Raw genomic sequence first — 9,873 nt, 5'->3', positions numbered from 1 at the left:
CCTTAAAATAGAGTATCCTAATTACTTATAAATTATTAACAATTTAAATAGATTTATTGTTGCTTTAGGTATTTATGGACTTAACTTTTTAATTAAATTTTATATAATCTGAGACATCTCATGCTTTAAATAAAATATTTTCATTAATTATGTTAGTATTTACCTTCAAATGGATTTATAAAGGTCAGATTAGATGTGTTGACTCAAAAGGTTATTATCTCCAACTCCGAATTTCGGTTTGCTTTTCTTTCTATTATTTTCGTATTTTTATTTAAAGATGTATATCATTTTAATACGATTCATTATTTATATGTGATATGTGTTTGTAGATCATTAATATTTATTGGTTGCTTGCTTCACAAATTCCTATACATAAATCTTATCATTTGTTTCATATGAATCTTTTTTTAGGATGGAACCTCTTGAGTTTGAGATGTTTGCTCACGAAATCCTATCAAGGCTACCAAGTAAATCTGTTGGACGATTTAAATCAGTTTGCAAGCAATGGCGTTATAAATTGTCTCCATCTATTTTTTCTATTATTCACTCTCGCCGTATGTATAATTCTGAACATCGTAAGCTAATCACGTTGACTGCATCATCAATATATATTGACAACTTGATTGGAGGAAAGGTAGACATTTGTGAGAGGAAGTTTATTTCCTTCCCCGTTGATACCCCGCTTTCAATTCTAACGATTCTTGCTGCTCAATATGGTCTTTTACTGATGTGCATCCAAGGTCCTTCAGACCAATTGATTTTGTGGAATCCAACCACCAATAAATTTTTGAATTTATGTCATAATAAACCTAAAAGTTTTTCGATATCAAGGCAGATGCAGTTGGGATTTATCTAGACTCATTTAACGATGTTAAAATATTACATCTCCAACGTCGTATGGATGATGTTGTACCTCGTGTGTATTCTATGAACACACATGAATGGAAAACTTTAACTTTTTTAAAAGGATCAGATTACGCTTCACTGTTATATTTGTGGTCTAATGGCACTTTATGCAACAATGTTCTATATTTTGCATCTCCACATTATTGGGCGCCTCGTAAAAGTTATATGATTGCTTTTGATGTGGTTTCTGAAACTTTCTCAAAGCTTTCTATACCACAATTTACTCATGTTGTTGCTCGCCAAAGGTGCTTTTTCAAAATCCGCAACATACTTCATATGTTTGTTGTCGTAAAGACCAATGATATAAACGTGAAGCTATTTAAATTTGAAGATCAAGGATGGTTAGAAGTGTCTTCTTTTACAAATCCAAAATCAATTTCATTTGAGTTATGGCTTAACAAGTTAGGTGAGAAAGGAGCACAAAGTTGGTCTTTTATTACCGACTGGGGTATTATTATTGAAATAAAGATTGACATGAAAGATCTTCAATATTTACAAGACGCTGAGACATTTCAAGGACTATATAACGTCGCATCTTTTGAAGAGACCGTTTTGTCACCTACACTTTAGTTTAATATGTTTTTCTTTTGAATTTATCGTGATTTAATATGTAACATTTAAGAGATGTTAAAGAAGAATTTAATGAAGGAGGTGTTGCTTAAATTATTTTATTATACAGACTGAAAAAATAATTTGTTTTTATTATTATTAAAACTTTGCTAATTTTTACTCATACAAAGGTTTTATTGTTTTATTAACCCATATGTTCTTTTATTAATATATATCCGTTTATTTTTTTGTTTATAAAGATAGATTGACAACATGTGATTATTTACGCTTGATATATTCGATGTTACTTTAGATTTTGTATAAAGATTTGTCATAATTTAATTTGAAATGTCCAAACCCTCAGTATTCATGATTGAAAAAAAATTTATACTTAATGGTTATATATAATATTCTGTTACTATTAACATCTTTAACATATTTACATTAAGTTGATAAAAAAATGATAAAGTGAATACATAAATTTAAAAAACAGTTAACAATATACTAATTTAATAAAATATGTAATAATAATAATTTCACACTTGCTTAAATATTTATAAACATAGATTATAACATAAAAGGGTATTGTTGTAAGTTATTGTTAAATCCAATTTATTATCGTCATTTTTAAAAGTTTATGGGTTGTTTATGTAATATTACAAATGACGGTTGTAAATATACAGTCTATCATCATTACATAGCAACCTATACCATCATAGCATGTCTCAAATTATCACCACCAGACACTTCTTCGGCGACGGAAACTTGGGCTCCGATATTATCCCTTATCATCGCTCTTAAGCTTGCCGCCGATGGTTTCTTAGATGGAATCCTCATCTAAAGGTAATAACATTCCACTTCCTTTAGTTTTTTCCTTTATTTTTTTACTTAATCGTTCCAATCGTTGATTGTAGATCATTACTTTGACATATTTCAAATCTAAACCGGTTATAGTATTGTTTTTGTAAGATTGAGTCTTTAATTGTTTGAAATTTATTGTTCGTAGTTGTTATTTGTTATGCTTTCTTCATGTTATATGTATATATCAATCATTTATGGAGGACATAAACGGACAATGATGGTTCAATGTTTAATCATTCACTTAGAATTTCATAGATACTGTTATAAGAACTTTATATGTCAAAATCATTACAGATAGTTATAAGATTGATTGTAATGGTTTATAATGAATTGTTTAAGTATATTATTACTGATTATAATGGTTTTTAACGAAAATATAAACCGTTTATACTTTTCTGTTTGTAAGATTCAGTCTTTAATTGTTAGAAATTTAGTGTTTGTAGTTTTCTTTTGTTATGCTTTGTTCAACTTTTGTTTAGATACCAATCGTAATTTAGACATAAACGGACATTGATGATTCGATATTTAATCATTCACTTAAAATCTCATAGATACTTTTATAAGAACAATAAATTTCAGAATCTTACAAGTTAGTTATCGGATTGACTGTAGTAAGAAAGAAAATGTATATTTCTTAACCATATAACTTTGGTTTTTTCATCAATTCAATTGGCTATGTTAAGATGTAATAAACATATATATATGTTAAAAATTCAGGTGAAATCATGAATTTATCGTTTGTGAAGATCCTAGAAGATCCAAAATCTTTAAAGCTGGTATGATTATTTACATTTTACTGAATAATATGATGTTTAGTACCCTAATTCATATAATATTTATTTAACTTCATTATATACTTAATAGTACTATCTTTGTATTCAGGAGTTACCTCTCAGTTTTGTTTATAAACATTGGGGTCGTCCATGGCCACGTATTGATCTCAAGATACTTCATGAATGTGGTAAGTCTTGGACCGTAACTATGAAAACATTAGAGTCTAGACCGGCTTAGGCTGATGGTTGGGCAGCAGTTGTTAAAGGACTTCAATTGTCAAAGGATTCACTCTTGGTTTTCAAGTCTGTTCGACATGATATGTTTGAACTTTCGTTTTTTATTGACGGTGTATGCGGTCAATCGTATTTCACATATCAGCGATACACACAATTGGGCTTAACTGTATGTATATTTATTTCCTTTTGCACATTATTAATCTAACTGTATACATGTAATTTATTATATATTTATGTAACATTATAGTATTAGTTCTATTTACTATAATGAAACAACATGCGTGGTAACTTGTGATATTTTTTTCATTTAATGCAGGTAATTCCAGATGCTTTCATTAAAAAGTTTTTTCAAAATCAAACTCTAAACGGCACCTATCAAATACTAGCTGCTGGTACTCGCTGGAGTGTGGAATCTGCTAAAATACATAACTGCTATGCATTCATTGACGGATGGCCTATTCTTTGCGAAAGGCTTAAAATCTTTGATGAAGATTTATTGATCTTTAATAAGATTGATAACGTTGCCTTTCAATTATCAGTTTTTCGTGATTGTATTCCTGTTGTTTTGAGTGACATAGTTGATTCAGTCGATGTTGATGAGGTTGTTGAAATAAGTCATGGTCAATTTGTTGATGAGTTAGACAAGGTATTTTTCTATTTTTGTTATATACACCTGATTTTATTAGTTAATTATCCATAATTTACTACAATGTTTTTTGATAGGCATATGATATACATTCTGGCCACACCATCCGACATGAACAAACAACAGTTACAAGGTAATGTTATATTTCCTATAAATATTTATAATGGTTACAATTCATAATGAATTTAAGGATGTCACATAATGAAGTGTTTTATTTATATTAATTTGATTGATATGTGTATCGACGAAGCTTCCTGACATTCATAAAGGAAAAGGTATCATGATTAACGAAGAAGTTTTCAAACCAATGAAAAAGAAAGAATATGTTGTTGATTGCACTCTAAAGGTATGTATCCGTGTTAACTATCACCATGTATTTCAATAGGCTAATTTTTGTGTATTATACTATTTTTTATTTTTTTACGATTATAAGTATTTAGTATACTATTTTAACATCCAGCAGGATAAAAAGATTAAAGAATTGAAGAAGCATAGCCTGTCGAAGAAAGTTCAAACAGGGAATGTAACCGTAGATGCTGAAAATTTCGACTTTACTAGAAAAGGAGAATATAGGCTGGTATGATTTTTCGTATATTAAAATTTAATATACATTTTGTTAATTATTAAATAATTTTAAACATCTTTTATTTTTAATGTATGTTGCTAATCAAGATGTGTTTTAAATGCAGCGTCTTCCCGTCCAAGTTGCTAATCGAGCTGGGTTCAAGAAGAAGAAACATTCATTGAAAGTTCAGAACTTGGAAGGTCATGTTGTTGTTTACACAGCCAAGACTGAAAAAAACGGATATGCGATCCGTTATTCTGTCGAAAACTGGCAAAAATTTATGGATGACAACAACTTGATTGATGGTATGATGCTTGATTTCACCTTTGTTACTTCGAAAAACACCATAATCTTGAAAAACGTCCGATCCGGTTAGTAAAACTTTAGATATCTTTATTTCTAAGTTAAGTGGTGGTTGACATGAACTAAACTTTTGTTGGTTGGTTAACTTTTGTGTTTTGAACAAGTATGTTAGTATTTTAGTATTATTGTATGTGTTTCTATGCTACTCTTTGATGTTTTAAATCAGTATGTCTAGAACTGATTACACCATTTTGTTTGTATGAAGCGTTATTGGGTTTTGTTATGAAACTAATAATATATATTATGAATATGAATGTTACTTATGAACGTAAAGATTAACTTGCAATAATGATATGAAGCCATGTTAGTTAAAGGTATTAATTAAATTTAATTGATTTTGGAAATGAAATTAAATACATTATAATTATAAGCATAAATATAAGCAATTTAAACATTTATGATTTTACATACAATACACCTAATAATTTTACAACATACTTTAAAGGGATACTTTTGAAACAAGTCATTTTGATACATTGTTTTATTTGATCAATAAAGACACATTAATATTTTTTTACACAAACAATTAGAATTTTCAATTTAATATCTTTTTAAAAACAAACAAATTGAATTTTAAAAAACAATAACGTATTTATTTTGTAAATCAAAAAAAACTATTATAATTTTTATTTCTAATTTTTTGATGTGGTGTATATTTAGCAATGGATACTCCATACATTGATTTATTTTTTAGTTGAGTTAATAATTATGTTTACAAATTTAGAATCTATTATTATGAAGTAAGATTTTACATAATATGTTTAAGTTTTAAAGTTTCAAAAACCACTTTTGATATTACTATAAATTAATGTTTACATTATTTTTGGGAACTGCTAAATCAAAGAAATTCGATCACCTTGATTTGAGTATTTTAGTAAATTTTCATAACCAAATTTTAAATTTGAAAATTGATTGATAAAATTTCGAACCCACCATCTATTATAAATACCTTTCTTTCATTGTGTTTCATTCACATCTAACATTTAAAGTTTCTGTGAATCCATTCTACACGATCAAAGGTATGGCTATTATCTATTTCATCATTCATCGATTTATATTAATATCAACCTAATATATTATGATTTCTTTTGATCTGTTTTTTTTTTTTTTTTGTTTTTCTTAATAACAATGTTTTTTTTTCTAATCAAACTTATATGATCATGTACTCTTATTAGTATTAGTATTCAGTCTACCACTTATTTCCATATTACAATTTAAATTGTTAACCTTCATTCTATATACATAAACTATTTTATTTTATTTGTTATATCTTCCATTGTAGCAAAATTATATCATAAAATGGAGAAGCTTGGGTCTGAATTGATTGTGGACGAAATTTTCACAAGGCTGCCTGCAAAGGCTATAGGCCGTTTCAAGTGTCTATCCAAATTTTTCCGTGATGAACTGTCAAATAATAATTTTGAGATTATGCATTCTCGGAGAATTATAAGTTCGCTACAAAAGAAGCTTCTTTCCTTAAAAGACAACACAATTGTTGTTGACAACATAGTAGGCGGTAATTTGCAAGCCGATACAAGCAAAACCATAATTTCTCCATCTAATGTCCATCCTTCTTACTTACGTCTTTTAGCGTCCTTTAAAGGTTTGCTATTAATTTGCAATGAAAGGATGTTTTGTGAGCTCATTCTTTGGAATCCAACAACAAGGCGCTTTAAAATTTTGGCCGATAACTACTTTGATCGTAATTTTGAGTGAAACGCTGATACTGGTGGAATGTACTTTGACGACTCGAACGATCTCAAAGTTCTCCACATCAATCGTTACCGTAATGTTCTTAATGCTCGAGTTTACTCACGTCGTCGTGAGTCATGGAGAAAGATAAATTCATTGAACGTCACTAATTATGCTTCAACATATTATTCATGGTCTCCCGGAATTTATTCTGGTAGAAGCATTTATTTTATGGTTTCCAATTATTGGTTTCCACCAGGTGAGAGACACATGGTAGCTTTCGACGTTCTTTCCGAAACTTTCAGCACAATTCCTTTTCCCGAGGTTTTGGATTTGAATCCTTGGCAAGGACATTTTTTGAGCATTGTAATGAAGCTGCACGTCATTGTTGTTGGACGGTCTGAAAACCTATATGCTGATTTGTTCAAATTTGAAGATGAGGCTTGGGTCAAGGTGTTTTCTTTCAATACGCCTCATGTTGTTGATTATCTTGAAAGGCGTCGAAGGAATAATATAATTCAAGACAACAAGTGGCTCATAACAAGCATTTGGGGTGATATTGTTGAAGTTGACCTTTCCAACGAATCTTTCGAGTACCTCCAACATGTTGATGACTACACCGGTCCTAAAGGAGCCTTATTTATCGAGACCACTATGTCACCTATACTTTAGAAATTTTTATAGTATTGTTTCAAGTTTTTTATCTTATATCCTATCTGAAGTTGAATAACTAAAGACCTTATTATATTTTCTTTTTTCATTGGTTTAATACAACATTTGAAGTTATGTATTGACCTCATTTGTTTTTTGTTTCTGTTTGTAATATTTTTAATTTTTGTGATGCTTTTATTTTTTGGTTGTATAATGCTAATTTAGGATAATATAATTGACGTATCAATTACTATCTAATAATAATAATGATTAAAATCTCATACTTAGAATTTTTCGTTTATTAAGATATATGTATATATTTATTTGGTTACAAAGATAGATTGTCAACCCGTGAGTATTCACGGGTTATAACCTAGTTTTATGTACAAAACAATAACTTTGAAAAGAATACCAACTCCATTTTAAAAGGATCAGTCAAATTAAAATGGGGGATTTAGAACTTAAAAGAAAAACTTAACAGTAATGTTTCAGCTATGTTTTAAGATATGAAAGATGATCAATAAATTATGTCCTTTGAGGGAGGCTTTTTGAGATTCAGTAGGTAAGTTTACATTATTTCAATATTAGTGTTCACTTATGTTGCATATTAACAATTTATACAACAATCTTGCCGAATAATTGGAAGAAACTTCTAATCTTTGGGTGATATGAGAGTTTTAAATTAAAGTAGCGAGTGTGGAAGATATAGTCTCATCCCGTATGTTTGACTTCTTGAGTCAACTCTACATACTCAAATAAGAGATATTTACGGTCCGGTTCAGTCGGTTTTTACGAGTTTTTGGGTGGAACTGGTAACTACGGTTTTTGAAAAAACTAAGCCAAAGCAGTCGGGTTGGCAGCATCGACTGGACTGTCGGACCAACCAAATATTTAAGAATTAAACGGTTTACGAATAAAGTAAAAATGAAAAAAATTAAGAGCACGTATTCGGCTAAACTAATAATCTATATATATGGTAATGTTAAGTTCATATACGTAGAAAAACATGTTTTTTTAATATTATGGCGGTATGTTCATCCCGCCCTGTTACAAACCATAAACCATAAGCCAGACCACATTACTCCTGACCCATCTGAGCTCGCTGATTTAACTTGGTTTGGGCAGTTACGTCGGTTTCGATGGTTTTTTAACATCACTAACTCAATTAGCACTACCTTTTTTAATTCTTACTTTCAGGTTTCCGGTTCCATAGTCTCTCAAATTACCACTAAAGTTTCACTTTTATATCTTTTCATTTTAGAACGATGAACAAAAATGGTCAAATTATGGAACCAGGTTCGTGCATGTTGGTGGGTTTGTACGGTGGAGATGGTGCCTCCCAACGATGGTGGCTCTTGCTTCCAGGAACAATCACAGAGGTTTTTAGTAGCAAACTGACTTGACTCATGAAGTTTGCAAAAAGAGGTAAGAATATTTGTGCATTTGTGTTTTTTTTTTTTTTCTCATAAGGTCTCCATGCTATTTTCCATAAGATTTATATATTTATTCACAAGATAGTTTGAACATTTGTGAGTTTTTTAAACAATACAATAAATATCTAAGTATAATATAGGGTGTTTGAATATTTGTGAGTTTTTTAAACAATACTATAAATATCTAGCATTGGAGCGGAAGACCAAATGTGACTCTTTAAGCTATTATTGTTAGTAGTAGTAATAGTACTAACAGTAGTTCAAATGGGTGCCAATGAATAAGGTAAGAAGAATACTCTCTTTTTTGCTTCTCTATTTTGACTTTAGAGGTCAACTCTTTAGAAATTCTCACCATTCAAATTGATATGGTTTTTATTATAATTTAACACCTATTTATTGTTTTGAAGTTCTTCAAAAGTTAATAGTATTCATATCAAAAGTTAATAACTCATGACCAGTTCACAAAATTAGTCCTAATGAATTTGTCATAGATGAAGTAGACTTTGAAGACATCGCTTTTGACTAGATGACTTAAGAGAAGAGTTTAAGGTGTGCAATATTCATGAATTGTCATTGATTGCATCTGTAGTAAAGAAAGATGCCAACCTTATTAAGTTCATGTATGCATGTGTTCGATTGTTGTCTACAATAATTGGCCCATATTCCTTAATTATCGGTTATAATCTTTTATCTCATCTCAACCACTCAAATTTCATTTTTTTTTCTATTGATCCGCCTATGGGTCACATTGGTGAAATATGGAACTAGATTAGGCCTGAGGTACAAAAAGGGTGATGTGGGAAAAAAATATTTATTTAAATGGTGATTTTCCAAAAGGGTGTTGTGGGAAAAAAATATTTATTAAAATAGATGTTTTAAAAAATTGTATATTTTTCAATAGTATTCGTTGGCCTGTCAAAAAAAAAGGAAGATAACTTTGCTTCAAGAAGTGAGCCAAGTTTTGGATACAAAGATTGACTAGAATGCATTGGACAAATGTAGTTTATAAGAAAGTATTTAGAATGTGTTGGAAGCAAAACAACTAGCTTGAAGTCTCTTTTAACAAATTAATAACCTAAATCTGTTAATAAAGAGAAGGTTGCTTTGTGAAGGTGAAGATGATATATTATCTTCGTTGTGCTGAGCAGGGGCGGTTCTTAGAAGGCCACGGCCCGGGCAAAATTTTCGGCTGTAGTG

Source organism: Helianthus annuus, chromosome 15 (assembly GCF_002127325.2).
Source record: "Helianthus annuus cultivar XRQ/B chromosome 15, HanXRQr2.0-SUNRISE, whole genome shotgun sequence".
Lineage (NCBI taxonomy): Eukaryota > Viridiplantae > Streptophyta > Magnoliopsida > Asterales > Asteraceae > Helianthus > Helianthus annuus.
This window is presented reverse-complemented; position numbering follows the sequence as displayed.